This window comes from Dasypus novemcinctus, chromosome 13 (genome assembly GCF_030445035.2).
Source record: "Dasypus novemcinctus isolate mDasNov1 chromosome 13, mDasNov1.1.hap2, whole genome shotgun sequence".
Lineage (NCBI taxonomy): Eukaryota > Metazoa > Chordata > Mammalia > Cingulata > Dasypodidae > Dasypus > Dasypus novemcinctus.
Window position 1 is genome coordinate 73,747,007 of NC_080685.1, and position 26,967 is coordinate 73,773,973.

Consider the following 26,967-nt stretch of genomic DNA (forward strand, 5'->3'; position numbering starts at 1 on the left):
AAGTTACAACAGCATTTTTTATTGAACTGGAAAAGCCAAGTATGAAATTTATTTTGGAAAGTTAAGGGGTGCTGAAAAGGCAAAAACATCTTGAAAAATAAAAAAAAAAAACAAAATTGGAGGAATCATATTACCTGACTTGAAAGCTATAATAGTCAAAACTGTATGATATTGGAACAAGGATAGATATACTGACCAATGGAACAGAACTGAGAGTTCTGATATAGATCCTCACATACACAGTTAACTGATATTCAACAAGGCCACCAAACCCACACAACTGGAAGAGAATATTTTCTTTAACAAATGATTCTGGGAGAACTGGATATCCATATCCAAGGGAATATGAGAGGGTCACCATCTCACTCCCTATACAAAACTTAACTCAAAATGGATCAAAAATCTATATAACAGAGCCATGATCAAAAAAGCTTCTAGTAGATAATGTAGGAAAGTATCTACAAGATCTTAAAATAGGAAATGATTTCATAAATTTTACACCCATGAAATGGAAGAAAAAATAGATAAATGGGAACTACTTAAATTTAAAATCTTTTGGGCTTCAAAGGAGTTTGTCAAGAAAGTGAAAAGGCAGCCTACTCAATGGGAGAAAATATTTTGAAGCTACTTATTTGATAAAAGTCTAAGATCCAGCTTATATAAAAAATTCTTAGATCTTGAAAATAAAAAGAGAAACAAGTCATTTAAAAAATGGGCAAGAGATAAGAATAGACCATTTTCCAAAGTGGAAATAAAAGTGAAGAAGCTAAAAAGCTCATGTAAAGATGCTCAACATTACTAGCTATTAGTGAAATGCAAATCAAAACTAGAGTGGATCTCCATGGTCCAGGATGTCACGACTGGCCCCCTTTTTGGGCCCACCTACCACCATCTTCTTTATCCTTTTAGTGGGACCATGTATCCTCAAAACCCTAATTAAGTTTATTTCTTATAAAATCAATGCCTTGTTAGTCATATAGGAATTTCATCCAGTTCCAACCATGGTGTTGGACCTATCTTTCCTCAACCTCGATAGGATAGCCAGAAAAACTTATGTCCTGTCAGGCAGGAATTACTGCCCTAACCAGCAGGGATTAATTACAGAAGAATGACCATCACTGCTTAGCAACACCTTAAGAATAAGGGAGTGAACATTTTAGCCAGGGAAATGAGTAAAAGACAAGCCACAACATGGCTGACAGACTACATGGCTGTGAGACCCTGCTGAGACATTGATCTTTTTTTTTTTTATTTTTTTTTATTTTTTTTTTATTTTTTATTGACTTTGTAATAATATTACATTAAAAATATATATGTGAGGTCCCATTCAACCCCACCCCCCCACCCCCCCCTCTCCCCCCCCCAACAACACTCGTTCCCATCATCATGACACATCCATTGGATTTGGTAAGTACATCTTTGGGCACCTCTGCACCTCATATACATTGGTTCACATCATGGCCCATACTCTCCTCTATTCCATCATGTAGGCCCTGTGAGGATTTACAATGTCCGGTGATTACCTCTGAAGCACCATCCAGGGCAGCTCCATGTCCCGAAGATGCCTCCACCTCTCATCTCTTCCTGCCTTTCCCCATACCCTTTGTCCATTGATCTTAACATTGATGCCCCAGTTTCTTTTTCCAGGACCTCCCCTTGGCCTCAGATATTCCAAATAGTCCTCGCCATTGGCCCCCACCATTGGTGGGACAGCCAGTAGCAGCTGGGGCCCCTCTCCATACCATTAGCAAAGGGGAGGAATAATTAATAGTTTAAAAGGTAACCACACAAGGCAGAGCTCACTCTCTCTGCCTAGGGGAGCCTGCATCACATCTTGATGTGTATTTCCATCCTTCTCTCCCATTTCTCGGCAAGCTCTCTTCTCTCTCCACATTTCCCAATAAATTCTTTTTACTGTCCTAATTTAAAAAAATACATTAGAATATCATCTTACACCTATTAGACTGGCTACTATTAAAAAAGAAAAAAAAGAAAAGAAAACTACAAGTGTTAGAGAGGATGTGGAGGAATAGGAATACTCATCCATTCCTGATGGGAATTTAGGATGGTGCAGCCACTGTGCAAACTGTGGAGAACAGTTTGGTATTTCCTCAGGAAGCTAACTATAGATTTATTATATGAGCTAGCAATCCCATTACTAGGAATATACCAATAAGAACTTAAAGCAGGGCCATGAACAGATATATGCACCCCAATGTTCAAGCGGCATTATTCACTATTAGCAAGAGTTGGAAGCAACCTAAGTGTCCATCAATGGAAGAAGGAGTACACAAAATGTGGTATGTACATAGGATAGAATATTACTCATTTGTAAAAGGAATGAAGTATGACACACATGACAACATGGATTAACCTAGAAGACCTTGTGTTGTATGAACTAAGCCAGTGACTTATGACATGATCTAACTATATGAACAAAGGGTATTTTGCAGACTTACAGAGATTAGGTCTGGAAGATAAGTTACTAGGAAATAGAGAAAGAGTAGAAAATGGGGACCCAATGCTCAATCAGGTCAGAGTCTATGATAAGCTAGATGGGGGTCATTTGGCAGTGGATGGGGTGATGGTGGTACAGAGATATGAGGGGTCTATGTAGTGCTGTCATGTGAAGGTGGGTGTGGTTAAGGGATGGGTTGGGCAATCCATCAAACTGGGGAGAGGGCTGGAGGAAGGAGCAGGTGAACTCTCAGCAGGTATAGATCTGTGTTTGAGAATAAATTGTGGGGGTGTTCTTTTGATAAACATGGCAGGGGAAGTTCACTTGTTCATGGGTGCTGGTGATGGGGGATATGTGGGAAAGGGTGTACCCATGGCATCCTTCTATTGACTATGAATGTGTTCGTCTTGTCACAGGAAGTTATCTCAGTTAGTCAAGACCTATACATTAAACAATAAAATATTAAATTTCCATCATGAGGAGTTCTGCTATATTCTCATATAAAGGGGCAACAATCTATTTAGTGCATAGGTTGTGCCTCATAAAAGAAAATAAATAAATCTGCCATGTTTAGCAGTTTGGCATTGCTTATGAATTCCAAAACAAGATATTGGATTATGTTTGTAAACTTGTCTGTTCCTCTGGAGCTGTTTAAATTATTATTAGGGTTTTGATTGGGCCATATCAGTAGGACATTGAGTCCGCCCCCTTGGTAGGTGGGGGCTCACAGAGAAAACCACACTGCAGGGAAGAGAGATGGAGTTTAAATCTGGAGCCCCCAGGAAGTAAATACACAGAGAAGCAGATATGTGAGGAAAGAGAGAAGGCCCCATTAAACATGGCAGAGGCCCCGGTAAGGGAGATAAGCCACTAGAATGGTAATATACATTTGGCCTTATGGAGAGAGAACAGCTGACCCCTGAGAGAAATGAGCCTTATTCCAGCCTACACCTGACATTGGAAGAAGCTGGGACCAAGGAGTCTTAGAGGGAGAGGAAGCCTGAACCCTTGCAGACATTGACAGCCATGTTGCTCCAACATGTTGCAACAGACTTTGGTAAGGGAAGTAACTTATGCTTTATGGCCTAGTAACTGTAAGCTTCTACCCCAAATAAATAACCTTTATAAAAACCAACAGATTTCTGGTATTTTGCATCAGCACCCCTTTGGCTGACTAATATACCATGACAAAACTTCAAATAGCAGTTATCCTTAGGGTTCTAGAGCCATCTGGAAACTATAGGTAAGGCACAACACTCTACAGGGTTGGCACAACACTGTAGGGTTGTGCACCTTACCTTGGAGTCTATATTAAAAACAACCTATTTCCTTTGTTGTAATAGAGTTAGACTCATTCATAATACCCTACGTATGAATCTTTTACCCCTTTTATTTGAGCCTACAATTAGCACCATACTAATTAAATATTTGTCTCAGAGACTTAAATCTTTCGTCTATGCACATGCTGGTTAAGCCCTAAATCCCAGCAAAGCTGCAGCCAACACCTACTCACCAGTTCATTGGACTCTCCCAGAACAACTAACAAAGTGCTGATGATGGACAGACACCACCCCCAAAAACAAAGGGTATCTACAACTGCAAGCAAAATGGTTCCTTCCATAGGCCCCATACTATCTAAGACCCCTCTCAATCTGAAGCAAGACATGCATCACCATCTCCAAACCCTCAAAGTTTGAGTGAACAAACATAACAAGTGAATGCAACAGTGGACAAAGTAAACATTAATGTTGTAGTAATGGAAGGCCATAATACTGATATACAGAGAGTGGTTACCAGAGGTTCTGAGAGCAGGGGGATGGGAAGGTATTATTAGGTGAAACATAGGGCATTTTTAGGGCATTAGAATTAAGTGTAAATCAAAATGTAAATGATAGACCTTGGTTAATAGCAATGCTTCAATATTTATTCATCAATTGTAACAAATGTACCTTACTATTGTAAGATGTTATTAATAGGGGAAGAGGTGGGGGATGTATAGGAATTCCTTATCCTTTCAGTGTAACTTTTCCATAGTGAGAAAATCTCTTTGAAAATAAATTTTATTATATGGAAAAATATATCTTATCAAGATTCCCATATAGTTTATTCATCATTTTCCTGATATGCTTTAGTTCATTTTGCTATTTCCTTTATTTCCTTGAATATATTAAAGAATTTTTAAAGTCTTTGTCCAATTTATCCTAATCTGCTCTACTTAATGATAGTTTTTTATTTTTATCTTTTTCCTTTGGATGGGCCATCATTTTCCATTTGTCTGTTTATCTTATAATCTTTTGTTTTGCACACTGCAACTTTTAGCATTTTAGTATCTTTATTCTGAGATTTAGTCCCTGAGTTGTCTGTCCATAGCTTTCATTCAACTAGTGATATCACAGAGATTTCCTTGACTGCTAGGAACTAACAGAAACAAGTAAACCAAGCTGTAAATAAACACATTTCACAGTGTTTGCAGATTGGTTCTATATGGACTGATATCACTCTTTCAGAGTTTAGCCCTCCTCTGAGCCCAAGGTAAAAGTATAGTGCAGAGTTCTCTCCCTCTTTTCTGTGCCTGCATCTTGTTCTTGCTCTACCCCTTTGTATAATAGGAATTCAATACCCTCTCTCCACCCTATGAAATAGAATTTGTCCTTCTTCTGGGTGCTTTATTGTATGGCTTAAAGTAGGTAATCCTTTCTTGCAGGCTGCTTTGACTTAGTTCTTTCTTAACACTGCTTTAGTGGTCCACAAACTGCTTCTGCCTGTAGTCTAAATTCTGCAAGGGCAAGCCAGATATGAATTTCCTGACTCAATATTTCAGACTTAAATCCAATGGATTTGCATAGACATACAGGCACTCCTGTACACGGATAAGTAAAGGTTATTCTCCTCTCTCTGGAACAGGACCAGCCAGGGACCCACAAAGGGAGTGATGGCAATTCCACACCATGCAAGGGAGGAGAAACGGTAGCGGCAAGCATGAGCTTTTCCTACTTTTTTTTTTTTTAAGATTTATTTATTTTATTTATTCCCTCCTTTGCGGCTTGTTCCTTTTTCTTTTGCTGCCTCTTCTGTGTCCATTCGCTGCATTTTTTTTCTGTATCTGCTTGTTTCCCTTTTGTTGCGTCATCTTGCTGTGCCAGCTCTCCGTGGCGCCTGGGCCAGCTTTGCCTCCACAAGGAGGCCCTGGGACATGAACCCAGAGCCTCCTATATGGTAGATGGGACCCCAACTAATTAAGCCACAGCCACTTCACTTCCTACTGTTTTTAATGGTTTATTTTCTTGATTAGGTATTTGCCCAGTTACTGCAAGTCTTTAGCTGTTTCTCCATATTCTAAGAAAGTTTACTCTACAAATCTTTAATATTTGTTGAAAGATTATATGGATAATTGTACCCTGGGGCATTTTTTGCTGACATCTTTGCTGACCAGCCTACCACTCTTATTTTTAATCCTTACTGTAATTAATATTTTAACATGCATAATCCCATTGTATCATTTTAACAGTGATAGTGAATATATTATATCTACTTTATCCTTGTTAAATGGCAGTAAACAATTCAAGATAATTTTCCTAAATTGAACCATTTCTATTGAATAAACTTGTACTGGAATGTAGCTGTTTTATACCTGGCCAAAATAGTATGCAAAATCAGAAATTATTTTTTACATAATGAATCAGTATGAACTTGAATTAACAGAATAGCTTCTATTTTGATTATATATCCCTTGTCCTGAAGGTGATCCAATATTCCTTCCCAATGTCTTATTGATTTATAGGAAATATTTGACTAAAATCTATTTCTTTGGAATAAAAAACATGAAAAGCTGGATCTTAAATAAAAGTTTACTGCAAAACATGCAATTATCATGCATTTGGATAGAGATATGTTTGCAAGCTTCACTTAGCATATTATCCTTAGAATAATTTTAAAGCAAATGTAAGAGCTAAATACAAGTTTACCATGTTTAAAATCCCTTAAGGATATTTCTGGGATGATGATGATGATGATGATGACGATGATGACAATTTCTGTTTAATTTCTGGACTACTGTCAAATTATGCTGTATTTCCTCCTCCCAAACAGCATAGAAATATGAAATCCAGAGTAGTTACGCCTATGGCAATAGTAAATAGGTAATTTGGATCAACTTTCTTTCAGAGAAAAATAAAATATTTATGAATGCAGCTACCAAGTCATTGAAAAAATATTCTCATAGGATTAGAAAAAGGGGAAAACTGAGATAAGTGAGCCCAGCATTTCATACTTCCTTTCCTCCAGAGAATTTGAAGATTATAGAAGACACAACTGGGAAACTGAGCAAAACGTTCAATTGATTCATAGGAAAGGGGCATTGAAGATTGAATTTCAGGGTCATCCAGGTAAATAGGTATATAGCAGACTGTCAAGGTTTTGGGTTGGGACACTAAAATGATTGTATTAGTATCCTAGTTGCTAAAACTAATACCATACAGTAGGTTGGCTTAACAATAGGAATTTATTAGCGCATGGTTTCAGAGGCTAGAAGGCTTGCATCCTTCAGAGGTCAGTATCTTATGGCTGATCAGAAATCTTTAGGGTTCCTTGACTATTTTGTCACATGGCAATGCACGTGGTTGTATCTTCTTTTTCTTCAAGGCTCCATTGACTTGTAGTTTCTGACTACTGCCAGTGGTTTCTCTCTCTGTGGCCTTCTCTGTAAGGTCTCCAGTAATAAGAGTAAGTCCCATCCTCATTCAGTTGGCCACACCTTAAATGAGTGTCACAAAGTCTTTTTTTTTTCAAATTCTACTCAATTTATTCATTTTTTAAAATATTACATTAAAAAAATATGAGGTCCCCATTCACCCCCACCGCCCCCACCCCACCACTCCTCCCACAGTAACACTTATTTACAATGGATTCACACATACAAGAATGGATTATGTCTAAGAACATCTTTATCTGGGATATATAGCCCCAAGATGATACACATACGAATTCATCTCATATATAAAATCCGTGTAAAAAAAAAATTAGGCAGTAGTTTGGGTCAATATTTATTTTTATAGTAGTGTTCTTTTGGAAATAGTGCATAGATATACATGATAAAATTTGACACTAATTTTAATTAAATATCTTTTGTAAATGGAAGTACCTTGTTATTTTTCTAACCAAATCTATTGCTATCTGAAACAAAGATCCAGCATCATATTTAAGATGAAAATCTAGACACTTTCCCATTAAAGTAAGGAATAAGAAAAAGGTAATTTCTAGTAATACTTTTATGTAGCATATGACTTTAGACAAGATATATAAATTAGATTCTTACTAAATATATAGAAGTAGACACACACGATTATTATTTTCACATATTAATTGTCATATTGTTATGTTATACTATATGCTAAATATATACAACATGAAAAGTATTATATGTCATCTGCATTATAAATTATATGTAATTTATTTTTAGATAATTTGGTTAGGCATCCAAATGATCAACTGAAAGGCAAATTCTTAAAAAAAGGAAGTCAGTAGGGTTTAATATATAGATATAAGTAGCTTTCATTTTATAGAAACAAACCAATTAGAAATACAGTGGAAAAATTACAAGTAAAATAATAACCAAATGATAAGTTACTAAACATTAGCATAACATAGAATGAGCAATTCTTCTGTAAAAAAGGGGAAAACCTTTAAAAATCTCCTGAATGATGTAGGTGATTATTAAAATGCAATACATACTTTTCTTCTATAAGGAAAGGAGGGACTTATAAAGATGTCACTTCTCCCCTAAATTTAATTATAAATTTAGTGTGAACCCAATAAAATATCATTTTTGTTTGTTGGAAGGGGCATGGGGCAATAGTGATGGACTTGGGATGTCTATAAGTAAAAATCAACAATGATTTTAACCACCAATACAGTTCTGGTGGGTTAAATTTTTGAGGGCCAGACCCTCTAGCCACAGCAAATCTATTCAGGGAAGAGTAGTCTCACAAAGTTATTCTTCACAGTGCTGCTGAAAGGTATGTCCTCTGGATATTCCTGGGTTGGATGAGCATGTCTTACATCATAAATCCATTCTAACTTTCCAGTTTCTCTAAACCATTGGATTTCCTCTTCTACATTATATCAGGGCAGTTCTGACATTTTGAACTCAAGTAATGTAGGCCGCCTTTTGGTCCATGCTTCAGCCACCCAACCAAGTAAATTGTTAGTGCCTTTTCTAAACCCTTGAATTACAACATTGAATCTAGAGTCTCTGCTTAGTGGGCCCATATCAATAAATTCAGCCTGATCCAACTTTATATTCCTTCTACCATTGCTCCACACCCTTATTATCCATTCCCATACATATTCCCCTGATTTATGTCTGTATAAATTAGAAAACTCATGCAATTATTTTGGAGTATAGCACATCTTCACATGGGTCACACTTTGTACTTCACCTTTTGGGGCCTGTTGGGACATCAGTCTAGTTATAGTTCTGGAAGAAAAGAGGCATGATAGAGGTGGGTCATAAGAAGAATTAGAGTTGTCTTGCAAACCAACTGCCTCAGGGCATTCCATTGCACTTTCATCTGGTGAAAAAGCACTAATCTCTTCTGACAGAGGATGAGGGTTTTTTCCTCAAGGGAGATAGTTACAGGTTTATCAGGCACAGCTGGGGAAGTAGGATAGCAGATTCCTCAGGGAAGACTAGAGTTCTGGAAACTGTTTCCTCAGGGCAAACAATTACAGGTTTATCTGGACAAGACTGGGCAACATTTAGGGCTTCAATGTCCCCAGGGTCATCATTATCAAACCATATGTCCCCACTCCAATTTTCAGGACCCTGTTCTTTTCTAGTCAATGCCCTCACTTTAACAGCAGCCACCCTACAAAATTGGGAATCTTTTGTGTTATAATTCAGCCAGTTGTGCAATGAGACTCTGGGCCTGGTTTTCATAAATTTCATGTCAGCAGCTCCAAGAAATAAGATTGTCTTTCAGGACAAACATAGAAACTTTCATATTCTTCATGCAGCACTTAAATTTGTGAATTTGAAGCCTTGAGCACAACCCTCTTTCATAACTATAGCCAATGTTTTTAGAAACAACCATCCAACAACATTACACCTTTTAATGTCACAAAACTCTGTTAAGGTGTCAAAAACACTCACCTAGAGCCTTGCCTCTTATAAGAATCTGAATAGCTGTATCTAGTGGTTATATTTTGTATATCTCTATTGCCAAGTCATGCCATGGACAATCAGAGCCATTTTGAGTATTGGAAATTGAGGCATTAGTGCCTTTGAATCTAATCGTTTTAGAAAACCGATTCCCAAAACCCCAGAACCAATTCAGAAATCTCATCCTTAAAATTCTGTTCTTCATAAACCATCCTCTGGTGCTCTGGACCGGCGGGGGCGAGTCCAGGGACCTGTGGGAAGAAGCAGGGTGGGGCAGGAGTCGAGAGAAGAATGGAGACAAGACAGGATCCTGATCAAGTCTCGTTTATTGGGGGTAAAACACGGGGATATATAGTGAGGGAAGGGAACGTGTCTATAGGTGATAGGCTGGTCTTGTGGGTGGCAGACGTCCAAGGAGGGGATTGACCGACAGTTCGTGTCGGGTCTGCGGAGTTTCGCACCTTGCGCATGGGTACTGCTGTGGTCACCAGAGTTGTGGCGGGAAAAGGAGAACAAAGAAACAAAGGAAGAAGAATAAGAAAATGACAGGGCAGATTTGTGAACTCCGCCATGTTGTGAAATCCGCCATGTTGTGGAAGGCTGTAAATAGGTCTCACAGCGGATGGCTCCCCACCCTCTGGACTAACTCTGTATTAGTCAAGATACTCTAGAGAAACAAACCCAACAGGAGATATCTGTAAATATTATGAGATTTTAAAAGAATTTTTTCATGTGACTGTGGGAATGCAGACATACAAATTCTGTAGAGCAGGCTGCAATTTGGGAACTCTCATAAAGGTTTTTAATGAGTTCCCCAGGAGAATCTGGCTGGCTGAAGTAGATCTGGAGATTATCCTGACTGCTGAAATAATCACTTTTCCTTTTAAAGCCTTCAGCTGATTGGATGAGACAACTCTCATTGTTGAACGCAAACTCCTCATTTGACAGTAGATGTAATCAGCCATAGGTTCAGTGAACTTACTGATGACTTAAGTCTATGAAATCTCCTCACAGTAACCATCAGACCAGTGACCAAACAACTGGACATGATAAGCTGGCAAAGTTGACGCATGGATGTAACCATCACATAGAACAACATAAGTTGTGGTATATTCATTCATACAGTTATATGCAATATATCCTTGAAAAATAAAAGATCTATAGCTAAATGCAACAACCTGGAGGAATCTCACTTACATGATGTAAAGTGAAATTTATCAGGAACAAAATGCTAAAGTGCATATTTCCATTTACACTAAGTTCAAAATCTGGCAAAATTAATCTCCAGGATTTAGGTGCACATATGTAAGTGGAATAAACTGAAAAAAGAATGAAAACATAATCAAGACAAATTAGATTAGTGGTTAAGTTTAGTAGAGAGTGAGTTTTCCTAAAAGAAATGATTGGTAGCTTCTCAAGTACTGGCAGTGGTTTATATCTTTATTAGAGTGGATGATTTACTGTTTACTATTTACATTTATTTTATACACTTTTCTTTATGTATGCTGTATTTCACAACAAAAAGATTGTATTAAGGACCAAAATTCCATATATATATATATATATTTTAAAAGATTTATTTATTTATTTAATCCCCCGCCCCCCCCGCCCCAGGTTGTCTGTTCTCTGTGTCTATTTGCTGCGTCTTGTTTCTTTGTCCGCTTCTGTTGTCCTCAGCGGCATGGGAAGTGTGGGCAGTGCCATTCCTGGGCAAGCTGCACTTTCTTTCGCGCTGGGCGGCTCTCCTTACGGGGCGCACTCCTTGCGTGTGGGGCTCCCCTACATGGGGGACACCCCTGTGTGGCATGGCACTCCTTGCGCACATCAGCACTGCGCATGGGCCAGCTCCACACAGGTCAAGGAGGCCCGGGGTTTGAACCGCGGACCTCCCATGTGGTAGACGGATGCCCTAACCACTGGGCCAAGTCCGTTTCCCTCCATATATATTTTACAATTCATCTTCATTAAGCATGTTATTAAATCCACTTAACTCTCTTTTACATTTTACTTTCCAAATATTTACTTGCTGAGGCAAATTTCATTGTTGTAAAGAACTCATTCAACATCCTTTATTTAACAAATATTTTTGTGGTTTTACACTATCTGCCACGTACTGCTATAAGTAATCAAGATTCACATGTGAAAAAGACAGACTCTCTCAGCTTGTGGAGTTAATTAATATTCAGCTACACCCAACTTTCAACACACTTAGTCATTAAAATTTGTTTAATGGTATGTTACATTGCTCATGGAGAGCATTGATTTTTTTACTGTATTAACATTTTATTGATAAACATAATAAAATGATTTCTATTGTCCAGTTCATCATTATTTACCCAGATTCAACATTCTATGAACCAAAAATTATTACTATTATCTATTTATTAATTTTATCACTCTTATATCTGATGATTGAAGAAGTCCACTCCCCCAACAAAGAATGTGAAGGATCCATTATCTATTTTTCTCATCAAAGGTTTATTCTCTCTGTAATGAGAGAGATCTGTGTATAACAAAATTATCATCTTTTGTATATGTAACTTTTTTTTGAAGTTTGTTTACAAAACATCTGTGAATGGCATATAGATTAGGACAGGATGAAAGACAGTAAGAAATAAAATTGCCTATAAAGTATATTTTAAGTGGTTTAATATTAATACCATTTTGACCTTTTTTCCTTTATCTTTGCAAAGCAATATGGATTGGTGAGATGAACATTTTCTGTTACATGTGAATGGAGTATAGTTTATGACAATTTAGAGTATTATTTGCTTCTCCTTTGAAAAATAATTCCCAAATTTGAATACTCATTGATCTCTAATATTGAGAATGAAATTTTTATCACTATATACTAATTATAACTTTGAAATAAAAATATTTTGATGTATATATCCATTATAAAGAATCACGTGTATGAACAGACTTAATCAGCTGCTAAAAATTCTCCACTGTGCTTTTTAAAAGTAGCCATCAGAGGAATAGTAGTTTGGTTGCTAACTGAATTCACAATCTGTTTGTTACTCAAACTGTTTTGTTGTTCATTTCTGATTAGCAATAAAACTCATGGTATAAAAACAAACAAAACAGCAAAGGATTTTTAAATGCAGATGGCTTAAGTACTCATATTTGATGTGGTTTCTTCTAACATTTCTAGTGAAATATGGTCTGGGATACGGGAGCAATTTTATTGTTGCTAAAAATTATGTCTGCCTACCTAAAACTTAAAGAAATTTCCACTTAAAATAATTCTGATCTTAGCATTAAATGTACAGCCATGTTGGTTCTCATCGCCCATTCACTCACCCTGAATAGAAGTGGTTTACAGGGAGACACACACTAACATTCGCTTATTTGGAGAAATGAGGTCTAAAGGAAACAAAGCCTGTACTATGAATTCACATGGGTCTGTGCTTTGGGATACTTCCTGCTCAATGGGCATGTGGCCCAATCATGACCAGAAAGACTTGAGCTGAAGTATGCTGAGAATATCTAGGAAAGCTTTGTTTATGCTCTAAGAAAAAAATACAAGGCATCCAATAATCCTTTCTCTGCTCCCAGATATTGTTATATAAGGAAATAAAATGGAAAACAAATATAAAGCCACAAAGAGGGCATAGACTTCAAATGAAAGCTTGTCAATGGCAGGAGAGCACTGTATCAACCCTGGGCTTGTGCAATTATCTTTCTCTTTAAACTTATACGTTCTATATTATAAATATTCATTGCATTCTCTTTACTGTGACTTTTATGTGTCAATTTGTTAATCTGGCATACTAATTTTATTTTTGCTTTGAGAAAGAAGTGAAGGTATATTCATTTAATATTTTATTCAACTCTTTTTATTTTATATTTGAATTTTTGTTATTTGCCAAGAACTCTGTTGGAATAAAGAAAACAGGTGAACATAAAAAAAGATGCAAATTTCAGTTAGTGACACAATCTAGGTAATAAAATAAAATACATTTTGTATGCAAGGCACAAAACTTCAAATTATTCAATTGCATAATACTATCACTTAAGATAGCCTATTTCATATCAAACAATTATGATAATAGGGAAATACTTATGCTTCCAATATATGTTTATTTCCTCCCTTCTCTTTTAATCAGGTCAAAATTATTGCAAAATATATCAAGAACTGAACTGGAATCAAATTGAGCAAATAGATGAAGGGAGGAGCAGGTTTAAATTTTGAGTTAAAATAGTCAATAGGGGAAGAGCAAAAATCAATTGAAAAATTTGAAAATTAACTTCTTTATCCTTATTTTTCCCACTGTTTTCTCTCTGCCATTTATTTAAAACTATCTTCTTGGAGGTGGGCTTGGCCCAGTGGTTAGGGCGTCCGTCTACCACTTGGAGGTCTGAGGTTCAAACCCCAGGCCTCCTTGACCCGTGTGGAGCTGGCCCATGCGCAGTGCTGATGCGCGCAAGGAGTGCCCTGCCACGCAGGGGTGTCCCCCGCATAGGGGAACCCCATGCGCAAGGAATGTGCCCCGTAAGGAGAACCACCCAGCGTGAAAGAAAGTGCAGCCTGCCCAGGAATGGTGCTGCACACATGGAGAGCTGACACAACAAGATGGCGCAACAAAAAGAAACACAGATTCCTCTGCCGCTGACAACAACAGAAGTGGACAAAAACAAGAACATACAGCAAATGAACACAGAGAATGGGGGGAGGGGAGAGAAATAAATTAAAAACAAACAAAAACAAAAACTATCTTCCACAGTTCCAATCAAACTTGATTATGAGATCATGCTTAAATAATAAGCTTGTCTGGTGAAAATGTGAGTGTGAAAACAAGTCATAACATATTAATATTTCAATATTTACTTTGTAAATTAATCAATACTCTTTCTTCTGTTAGGTTTAAAGTTAAATTTAAATAATAAATTTTAAAGTATCCTTATATTTCCTAAAAATTCAGTGATCACAGTAATGTATTGCTTGTCCTTGCTATAAATCCAGTGTTAAAAATACAGTGGAGGTTTGAAAAAGTTGCACAGATTTTAAAATCACTCTCTATATAGATATTTGCATATGTTTTGATGAGAAATAAAGAACAGTATTGTAAAGGCCACCAAACCAAAAATCAGAACATCTGAGTTCTGTCACTGATTTACTGAACATGAGATTTTTAGCATGTTTCTTAATCTTACTATGATGCAGTTCATAATAAAATATTTACTTTGATATGTTACAGGACGTTAAAAAATGCAGCTTAAGAAAATCCTTGGTTAATTATATAGAGTGGTGTAAGTATAGGGATCATCAAGGAAAGTATCAGTCTGTGTCAGCAGCTGAGTGGATGCACGGGGGGCACGTGGACAAGGTGGGCTGTGTGGTCGGACGTGCCCCGGCAGTGGACAGTGCTGGGGTCCCTGCTGCTGAGCTGGACGCTGAGCAAAGGCTTGGGCAAGCGGAGCTAAGGCCTTCCCTCCAGAGGCGACCACAACGGTGCGGAACCACCTCTCCTCCAGAGACTGAGTGGAGGATGCAGTTTTGGAAACAGTCAATATGTTTGAGGTGCTAAAACAAAATAGAAGGTATGAGACTGGACATCTTTTCCTTCATAGCATTTTCATTTACCAAAGCGTCATCTTGATTACACGACTGACCAGACTATAAGACCCGGATGTGGCTTCTGCAGCTCCAGAGAAAGCAAGAACCCTGCTGGCCACGGCTTTAAGGAGATGGAAGGTAAAATTTTCACTTACTATCAAGTGTTGATTGACGCCCAAGACTGTCCACACATATCTGGGATCTCAGACAGAAGCTGCGACCTTTTGGGCCAACCAGATGACAGCTGAGCCAGGCCTGGACTACGTCAGGCATTGAAGACATCCTTCTCTGTATCTTCACAGCATGAGAAATTTGAAAGATTTCTTCTGTATTACCAGACAAAAGCACTTTCTTTTGTGGCTTGGGAAACCTACAGGCCTGGCAGGAGAGGAATCACCCCTGGCTGGAGCTCTCCGATATCTACTGGGAAACAACTGAGAACATCTGTGTGAGAGTCATCACCTTCCATATGGGCATAAAAGAAGCCCAGAATTCCCACTTCTGCTTTTGTCACTGCTGCATCCACTTGGTCAACCTGGACAGTGACATGGTGCAGTTCTTGGAGCAGCACCAGAGTATGTGCAGTCCTTCCAGCACCTTGGGATCAGAGCTGGGTCACTGGTGGTGTCTGGTAGGGAGGCAGTGTTATCCAAGGAGCAGCTCGAGTTCCAGTACTGCAGCCAAGTGTCCACGCATGCTTCCAGTGGGCACATGTTAGGTATGTTCTGCTTGGGAAGACCTGACAGCTCCCACTTTGGTGTCCTGATCTCTCCCTTCTCTCTGGAAAGCAGTAAAGATTGATACCCAGGACCAGCCCCTCTGAAGAAGAGCTCTCATCCCACAATTACTGCGAAACTCCCTCATCTCTCCCCATCACAGGGCCACAATAGATCACTTAGTCATTTACTCCATTCCATGGTGGGTGTGTTTTTGGAGGAGTTATATAACTTTTTCTTTCAAAAGACCCATGTAAGACTCCTCCAAGATTTTCCCTTGAGTTCCACCAGGTTTTTGGTTTTTTTTTTCCCACCAGTTATTTTTTTGTGTGCAACTGCCAGTGCCTGGAGGAATTTCCTGATATGTAACTCAAGTTGTTTGAAGGTTTGGTCAATAAACCAGTGCACACTAGGGGAAAAAAAAAATTAGGACAAAGGAACTGTCTGATTTAGATCCTTCTATAAATGAATAAATAAGAGATGGGATAACTAGAGTCATTTGTGAAGGTGGCAATTTTCAAGCTTCATTAAAATCACCTACATCCTGTGGGAACAAAAATCCCATTTGCACCACCATGTTTCACTAAGTTTTGTGTAACTCAGTAATGAAATTAAAGAGAAGCTACCTCTCTTGCTGTACAGAGCTGCTTATGCTGCTGATGAACATGTCCTTTGCTACATCTCATAAGGTATGCAGAATATACTCACAATTATGTATTTTATTTCACTGTAGATAAGTCATTTATACGTCTTCAAGCTATTTCTCATTTCATTTGTTTCTGTTATTATTTTTTCACACACGTTAGTGTGGAGTGTAATAAAATAATCAAACAAAAGAAAAACTTCCAAATGAGATCACTAATAGAATTAGAGAGGAAAATGTGATATGTAGCAGCAGTAGAAAAGGGTATAATAAAGAAATAAAGGCAAGGTCAATTTCAAAGGATCAAATGACACAACAGGAGAGAGTAGTTAGGGAATAAGGAAACGTTGACCAAGCCTATTTAATTTTAATAAATTGAATTTGTTCAGAATTGACACTTATTTTTATAATGAAATTCTGAATTGCATTTGCATTTCCAATGCTTCATAATTATATTAGTCAGCCAAAGGGGTGATGATGCAAAATACTAGAAATTGGTTGGTTTTTATAAAGAGTGTTTATTTGGGGTAGGAGTTTACAGATACCAGGCCATAAAGCATAAGTTACTTCCCTCACCAAAGTCTATTTGGTGCAAGGTGGCTGCCAATGTCTGCGAGGGTTCCCGCTTCCTGGGTTCCTATGTTACTGGGGCTTGCTTTTCTCTGTGTTCAAGGTTCCTTTCTTCCTGGGGCTGGCTTCTCTTTCTCCTCCACAAGGTCAGCTGTGGACTATGAGGCTCTCTAGGTTTTGCCTCTCTCCACAATGTCAACTGTAGACTATCAGGTGAACGGCTCTGTCTCTTTCCCCAGGGCTCTGGCTTAAGACTTCAGCATCAAACTCCAACATCAAAACTCCAACATCAGAAATCTGCAACTCTGTCCTTTGCCATGTCTCTTATCTATGAATCCCCACCCACCAAGGGGTGGTAACTCAATTTTCTAATGACGTGACCCTGTTAAAACCCTAATCATAACTCAGTCAGGGCCAGGTACAGATCAGATTACAAACATAATCCAATACCTATCTTTGGAATTCATAACCATATCAAACTGCTACAATAATTTTGACTGTTTTTCTAAATGTATGCATCACATATTGAATGGATATGTACATGTGTAAAGCAAGATTAGAGGTATTTCTGCCCATTCATAATAGTCGTTAGAAAATGCATTTCCCTGCTAATTCATTCAATATTGAAGACTTACAGAACACAAACAGTGCTAAGTACTATAAAAGATATATTAGAGTAAGATTTTGAATCATATCAAATCAAGTAAATGTGATTCATAATCCAGTTGGCAGATTCTTAAGCTAATTCAAAGTATTTTGAGTTCCTGTAATATATCAAAGCATTGTACTAGAAGCTTACAGAAAATAAAAACCAAACATGCAATGAGCAGAACAAGGCAAAGGAAAAGGAGATAAAAAGGAAGGAAGATAGGTAGATTAAATATGTTGAAGAAGGAATTAAAAGAAATTTAAAATTAGTTGAGTGTACGCATTGAAGAAAATGAAGTATCAACCTTGATTTTAAATTGACTAATTCCCTGAAGATTATTTGTCATTAGCACAATCAAAAACGTTTTGATGATAACATGGTGACTTAGACATAAGGAATATGGTTTTAGAAACAGCAACTCTTAGATGAACACATGAAAAATACCTAGAATAACTAACAAAAATGAGACTTCCAGAAAAATATATATTTGATCCATAAATGTCGATTTCATAATTAGTTCTCTTTCAATTTGTTTTTGCATATTAATGTTAGATGAAAGAAAAGAGGTAATAGGGCAAATAAAATTGAAGATACGAAAATCTAAAATAGTATATCAAGATTTCCTGTGAATTTATTTTATAACACTATGTAACTATAGCTTTAATTTTCAGGGATTAAAAAAAGTTGACTGGCCTATCTATATACAGGTTTTCATTTCCTCTTGTTTACTATAATGAGCCACAGGGGCATCCTGGGTTATTAGTTTTGCCAGCTATTAGAGACTTGATTACTTCCTTTTCCATTTATTTTATTTTCCTCCTTAGTCCGGCTAGAATAAGACTTGATAAATGATTTTCCATCCTCCTCCCTATAGAATTTAATTATTTTTAGACTGGCCAGAAATATATTTGGCAAACAGTGTTACCTGGATTTTACTTTATTTATTTGTTTATATATTTTTGATAGTTTTAATTTGGCTTACGGATATGTCGAATGCAGACTCTCAGAAGCTTGGTTTATGGGTTCTTTTATGGAATTATTTTACATGTATATAGTTAATGTCACTATTTAGATAGTTTTAAAATAAGAACAAGTTTGTCTTTAAAATTACCATAACTTTCACTTTCACATCTACCCTTTGCTGAATCCCATATCTACAAATTAACTAAAAAATGTTTTATTAGCTTTCAGCCATTCTTTAGTTGAATCCCAAGCAGGTTATTATGCTATTAGGGCCATTTTAAACAAGGATTGCATGGTTAATAATTTCCTTGTATATATGTAAGGATTAAAACAAGTGGTAGGAATTTTTCAATTTTTAAATATTAAATCCTATTTCCTATGCTAAATTTAAACTAAGTTTGTGGAACCAAGAAACTGACACATCTCATATATACTTTCAACATTTGGATTCAGAATGAGAACTGTTGTACATTTCAGAAAAACAAACAAACACATAGCTATGTTGTAATTTTTAATTATTTAGAAATATATAATCATACATATATGCATGCACATGTAATATCCATGGCAATTTCAAATATTAACAATAAAGTCATGGATTTTAATATTTGATATAAGCAGGCTATAAGAACAAAACACTAGAATTGGGAAAAAGTATGTAGGGTCTCTTCTGATTATTTTGAGCCTTTTTTTAAAGGATTAACTAAATTACAGGGTTTTTTTTTCTTAATTCCTTTGCAAACAGCCAAGGTTGTATATGTGTTAGATGCTATATAGGAGTTTTTTTACTCCCAATTTGTTTTATTACAACTCAGTCTTTATTTTAGAACCTAACTCATTCTAGGGTACATGTGATATTTTTAAGCAAGTAGTTATGAAATATAACTTTAAGCATTCTGTTATGCTCAAAGAAAAAATAAAATAAACAAGAAGAGAAATATATTACAAAACTCTCTGAAAAAAACAAAACAAAGCAAAATTTATTTGTTTTCTCCTAAAAGACATTGTCACATAGAGTTTAAACACCTTGAAGAAAAGATTGAGTTAATAATCTGATTAGCACTTTTCTTTAGGTACTTCGTGGCTTTTTTTTTTCCTCTTAGAAGACAATGTATTTATTTCACTCAGAAATTATATATAAATCTAACTCTTTATGCTTTCTAGAATTATTTTTATCAGATCTAAATAGTGTAGCAATAATTATCAGACATAGACTGTTGAAATGCTTTTAGAAAACATCAACTCACACAAAAATAAAACAGTGATCCATCTATGAAATACTCAGACTTTCCTTGCTATTTATTTTATACTTGCAGTGTCCTTTGGGACATTGTTTGCTCTTTGGATAAAATTCAGAAGTTTGATAAAACCATGCATACATATAAATAATATCATAACTCTAATGTTGCTTAACTGAACATTCCGTAAAGGAGTCTATGAATAAGTATTTTCAATGAGATGGCAACCAAGATTATTACCATGAATTCTAGAACATTTTTCATATTCTCCTAAATGTAACTAAAATTGTATTGAAAATAGGATATTGTCTTACAGTTGTTATTTTGTTGGTTATATATATAGCTAAACAATAAAAATGATTTTACTTTATTCCAATTAGTAGAACACAGAGAAAAAATACTTTTTATGTTAAATTCTGGTGCCTCCAAAATAGATTAAAAAGATAATAGCAGGCTTTATTGCAAAAACATCTGTGTCAGCATATTATCGAATAACTACATTGTATCTAGAAACTTTACATTGGATCTGTTACATGGTGACAGATAAAATTCTGTAATAATTCACATGAGAATGGGATTATTGTATATTGCTGCTGGGAAAGTCATAGATAGGCCTTGTGGACGTTCCAAAACCTCACCTATATCCTTCCTTTTCCCTTCTGGCTTGATTGTGTGTAAATGCTTTGATATATTTCCATTTCGCAAATGGGGAGACATTAGGTCTAATGGAAAGGCCTGACTGTATCTTGAATGCAAAACTCTGAACAAGCAGCCCTAGTTGCTTAACAACGTGGGAATTCTGCACAAAGATTAGTTGATACATGTTTTTTTGCTCAGTGGTAGGGTCCCATTCCCCTAGGGTATAGAAATGCCCAACTCTCAGACAGCACATTTTGTCCCTCTTTGCTAACTCCAGTGAGGGCATGTGGAGCTGCTATTCACCACCCCTGAGCGGGGCCTCCCCAGGAGACCAGCCGTGATGGGAACTCATCCCCTGCTCTTTTGGACACTCGGTGCTCGGTAAGTAATAAAGAAGTCATTTGCTGAAAGTCTTTGTTGTACCTGCACCTATTTTCCCACCATGCACCAGGTAGCAACTTGCTCCACAATTGCCTTTAATCTATAATTGCTCTCTCTCACAGACATAATTGATTTATATTTTGTGCATTGTGAGAAGCAAAATAGAAAATAAAGATCAAAATATTATTAATATAGTAGAATTTTAAATAATTATTTAATTTTAAGAGACTGTCACTAACACAAAAATCAATAGAGACAGCAAAATCCATCTCAAAGCAAATATAAATGCACAAAATGGAGTATGGGTATCTCTTCCTTTTCATTGGATGCTCAAAGTTTGTTGCTTAGTTGGCAATTTTCCCCAGGCTATTTCCACTGCCTGGGATACTTTTCCCCCAAATATTTTCATAACACACTCTATCAATTTAAAAAGAGACATGCCCTAGTCTCTATCACTTTACAATTGGTTATATTCTTCATAGTTCTACTCCTTACCTGGAACTGATTATATATACCACACATACACATACATATATTTATTATTATGTGTCTAGTCTGCTAACAGAAATGACAATTTTGTTTTCATGGATCCCCTGGCCCCAGAAGGGCAAGTTAGTTTTCGCATTCAGCACCTTATCCTCAGTTCCTGAATGAATACCAATTAGGAAGAAACACTATAAATATGTTGGAAATAAAAATGAATGAGTAGTACTGCATGATGGAATAATATGTTGTTCAAAGGAATAAGAGAACAAGGTTGTTTAGCTGTCATATGGAAACGCTATCTAATTCAGAACGGTCAGTACAAGGTGGGAGGAGGGATGGTTCATCAGTAATGGACGTCTGTAGGAACAGAACATGGATGCATCTTACAACTCAATCATGGTAGTTTAGGCTTTTTATTATGTTACAATAACAACAGAAGCCAGCAAAATATTTTAAGTAAAGTAGGACATTGCAGATCTGTGCCTTAGGAAGAGAACTCTATAAAAAATTTAGAGAAAAAGCAATAGGATGTGAAAACAGAGGCAGAGAAATAGTTATCAGACTATTCAATGATTTATGCAAAATTGATAATGCCCTAAATAAGAGTCATGACTTGAATGATGGAGTGAAAACTAGATGCAAATATTTCTGAATAGTAGTGGCCTATGCACATGTACATGTATCCCACTTCCTCCCAGCTGTCTATTGAGGCAGAACATTTACTTTAATGGAATTGTAGTTGGTGCTGGGGTTTTAGATATATTTAGGGGATTTGAATCTCTGGACTGATAATATGACACCCAGGCCCAGAGCCTCAACAGACTTCAGCTCCTATACTTTGATTTATTGGACTTACCCCACTCAGCTAACATCGAGTTGAAGAAGGTCAACCACCACACCATGGAGCCTAGAGTGTCTACAACTGAAAGCAGGAGGAGTGCATCCAGTATCCATGTGGAATCCAAGCCCCCACTTGACATAGATGTGTAATGGACACAACCAATCCAATGTCCACAGAGAAAAAATGTGGAATGGGTGTGGGAAGGGTAGCCATGGTGGCTGCTGGGTTTGGAGAATGGGAGGAAGAGATGAGATGTGGAGGCGTTTTTGGGACGAGGAGATGTCCTGGGTGGTGCTTCATGGACAACTACGGGACATTATAGATCCCCCCAGGGCCCACTGGATGGAATGTGGGAGAGTGTGGGCTATGATGTGGACCATTGACTAGGGTGCAGTGATACTCAGAGATGTACTTACCAGGTGCAATGGATGTGTCACGATGATGGGAGAGAGTGTTGCTGTGGGGGGAGTGGGGGGTGGGGGCGGTGGGGTTGAATGGGACCGCATATTTTTTTAATGTAATTTTTAAAAATAAATAAATAATTTTAAAAAAATAAAAAATAAAAAAATAAAAATTTAATTACACAAACATTAAAAAAAAAAAAGAAAAGAAAAGATGTTTTGGACTGTGGAAAAGAGACCAATTAACCTAGAGCCTTTAGTTCTACTAACTTCCAGGTGAGGTCTAGGAATAAAAGATTTGGTTAACATATAAGAAATAGGATTGTTTCTCTAGGAGAATCTGAGGCAAAGACAATTTTACGAGGCATGTAAGAAACAGCAATTTTTAAAATCATCTAAAACACGTTGTAAAAATTTTTAAAAAGGAAAATAGAAAGTAAAAATAGTTCAAAATAGTATAAGAATTACAAATAAATGAGATTAAATGTACTTATAAAATATTTAATTTATTGTAATAAATGTGAAAGGTTGAATTTCTCAGCTAAAAGAAGAACATGATATTTAGATCTTGCTAAAATTCAATATTTAAATATAATGACATAAAATCATAAAATAGAGTAATATATAATGATGAAAATAGCTGACATACAAGGATAGATCAATCATATCTAGCTGGCTAATAATATATCTTTGTTTTCTATTTGTTAATACATATTTTACCTACATGTATAGTTATGGGAAGGGTTGATGTTTAGTGGACTAAGATCAGAATCCTTACTGAAAAATCCCATGCAACATATATATATAGAGAGGGTGGGTCATAAATTATGATCTTGTTATCCAATTTATTGCATAAAGATGTATATATCCATCACTGAGAAGTATATATGCTATATATGTTGCATAGTGTGAGTCTATTTTACCTTTTCATTTTTATTTATGAACAGTTTAGATGGCAGAAAGCTAGTTTTCCAGACTTCCATCAGAAGAAAGTTTGAGACCAGGAAAGCAGCTATAAATTGGGGTGGAATTCATAGATTAAAGAAAATGACAGTGAGAGAGAGCCACATCTCTGAGCATACCCTTTGCTGAAAGCCGTATTATGAAGACACAGGGGAAATCCCCATGGGGTCTGGATAAAAAGCAGCAATGGTCAGCCATAGAAACATAAAAGATATGTTAGCTGTGACATACCACAAGGGAGATAAAGTTTGCAGTATGAGATCAGGCAAGTTAACTACCTACTATAAGAATAAAAACAGCAACAAAATATCCTGAGAAGTACACAAAAGAATGCAGAGCATCTACAACCTATTATCTATAATGCCAAGTGTAACAGTTTGAATTTGATGAATCCCCAAAAGAAAAATACTAGGTTTTTGAACCAATCCATTACTGTGGGTATGAGACCCTTTTGATTAGACTACGTCAGTATGGCATGACCCAGTTGAGTCTCCTCCCTCTTGCTGTGTTGGATATAAACAGAGACACAGAGAGAAACACACACATACAAAGAGAGAAACTGTCATGTTTGATCTGGTCTTGTGAGAGAAAGGACTCCAGGTTCTCCCACAGTTGAGTTCAGGGAGATAAACCCCTCAGAGGCTCAAGGAGCTGAGGCCCAGGAGAAGTGACTGATCTGCCACAGATTAGTTCAAGGAGAAAGTAGAGAGAGACTAGCAGATCCATTGTCTTGCCTAATTGCCACATGCCAGGATGCTAGAGTCACCAGTTGCTGACACTGGTGAGAAAGCATCTCTAATGTTACCTTTTTTAAAATTATTGTTAAAGATTTATTTATTTTTTATTTATTTCTCTCCCACCCCCACTTGTCTGCTCTCTCTGTCCATTCACTGTGTGTTCTTCTGTGTCTGCTTGTATTGTCAGCGGCACCTGGAATCTGTGCCTCATTTTGTTGCATCATCTTGCTGCATCATCTCTCCATGTGTGCAGCACCATTCCTGGGCAGGCTGCAATTTTTTCGCACTGGGCAGCTCTCCTTACAGGGTGCACTCTTTGCGTGTGGGTCTCCCATACGCAAGGGACACACCCATGCGTGGCAGGGCACTCCTTGTGCACATCAGCACTGCCCACGTGGGCCAGTTCATCACATGGGTCAGGAGACCCTGGGTTTGACCTTGGACCTCCCATGTGGTAGGCTGATGCCCTATCCATTGGGCCAAATCCGCTTCCCTCTAATGATACCTTGATTTGGAAATTGAATGGCCTCAGAACTGTGTTTACCCTGAATAAATCACCTTTACAAAAGCCACCATATTTCTGGTACTTGGCTCAGCAGCCCTGTTGCAAGCTTAGACAACAAGTTTTCAAACACATTTACTAGACTGGCAAAAAACAAAAACAAAAAAAAATAAACTCACTCACAAAGGAAATTGCAACGCACTCCAAAGAAACTAACTCCAAGTCAGCATGGATGGTGAATTAAGCAAAGATTTCAAACCAACAATTGCAAATACATTTAAAGCTTTAAAGGAAAATTTAATATAAATTAATGAACTAACAATGAATCTCAAAAGAAAAGTGGAAACAAAAAAATTCTAAGTTCTATTTCCAAAAGTATAATAACTGAAATAAAAAGTATTAAATAGGCTCAATGACTGATCAGAGATAGAAGAATCATTGAACTTGAAGAGTAATCAAAATGAAATAATTGATTTGCGGACTTGACCCAGTGGTTAGGGCGTCCATCTACCACATGGGAGGTCCGCGGTTGAAGCCCTGGGTCTCCTTGACCCATTTGGAGCTGGCCCTCGTGCAGCGCTGATGTGCGCAAGGAGTGCCCTGCCATGCAGGGGTGTCCCCCCGCATAGGGGAGCCCCACATACAAGGAGTGCGCCCCATAAGGAGAGCCGCCCAGCGCGAAAGAAAGTGCAGCCTGCCCAGGAATGGCACTGCACACATGGAGAGCTGAGCCAGCAAGATGATGCAACAACAACAACAACAAAAGAAACACAGATTCCTGTGTTGCTGACAACAACAGAAGCGGACAAAAAAAAAAGAACACACAGCGAAGGGGCACAGAGAACAGACAACTGGGGGTGGAGAGGGAAAGGGTGGAGAAATAAAATAAATCTTTAAAAAAAAAGAAATAATCTGAGGAAGATAGAAATAATGAGAAAAATAACAGAGCCCCAGATCGATGTCTAAAAATGATTTAAAAATCCATCAGATTGGTCATTAGAATTCCAGAAGGCATGGTGAAAAATATAGGAACATGGAAATATTATTTGAAGGAATAATATCTGACCACTTGCAAATTACCTGGAAAACACCAACCTATAGATCAAATAAGTTGAAATTCTAAAGAAGAAAAGGGCAAAAGAGTGTTACTCCTTATCACATCTTAAAAGCTGTCAGAGAAAATGACACATTAAATCCAGTGAAATGATGATGCTATTCATCATTGATGATGAAAAATTATGGAAGCCAGAGGAATTAGAATAGCATATTCAAAGTGCTGTAAGAAAAAAAAATCAATAAAAATTCTGTGCCCACCAATACAATCCTTCTAAAATAATGAGAAGAGAAGACATTTCCAGATAAGTTAAAAACTTAGAAATTTTCAGGACAGAGCTTCCCTAGAAGTGCTAAATGAAGTATAGTATGAAGGGAACTTATACCAGATGGGAACTCATATCTATAGGATGTATAAAGGTATAAAGAACACAGAAGATTGTAAATATGTGGATTAATAGAAGAGATTATATATAAATTTACTTTTCTTCTCTTAATTTATTTAAAAGAAATAGACTGTTTAAAGAAAAAAATCATAACAACATCTCAGTGATGGAATATACATTTACATGCAATATATTTGATAACAATTGCATAGTTTAGGGTTAAATTGAAATATACTGGAGCAAGTTTCATGTATTTTCCTGGAAGTAATTAAATTGTAAATAAATAGCTGAATGGCAGAACTTAATCTAATCATCTTAATTATCCAGAACTGCCATGACAAATACCACCAAATCAGTTGACTTAAACAATATTTATTGACTCACAGGTTTGAGGCTAGAAGTTCAAAATCAAGATGATGACAGGGCCATGCTTCCTGCCATTTTGGTAGCATTCTAGTGATGGCAGTCCTTCATCACATTAGCAATCTCACTCTCTTTCTGTCTGCTTTTCTAGTTTCTGGTGAGTTCTGCATTACAGCTTCTTCCTATGGCTTTCTCTGGCTGTATCTAAATTTCCTTTCCTTATAAAACCTCCAGTAATACAGATTATGACATACCCTAA

General features: G+C 37.0%; 1 pseudogene; it reads left to right on the forward strand.

The window, feature by feature from the left end:
* The window catches only part of LOC101438158 (polymerase delta-interacting protein 2 pseudogene), an 87,736-nt pseudogene extending 71,758 nt beyond the window's left edge, over positions 1-15,978 (forward strand).
* Positions 15,979-26,967: the final 10,989 nt, after the last annotated feature.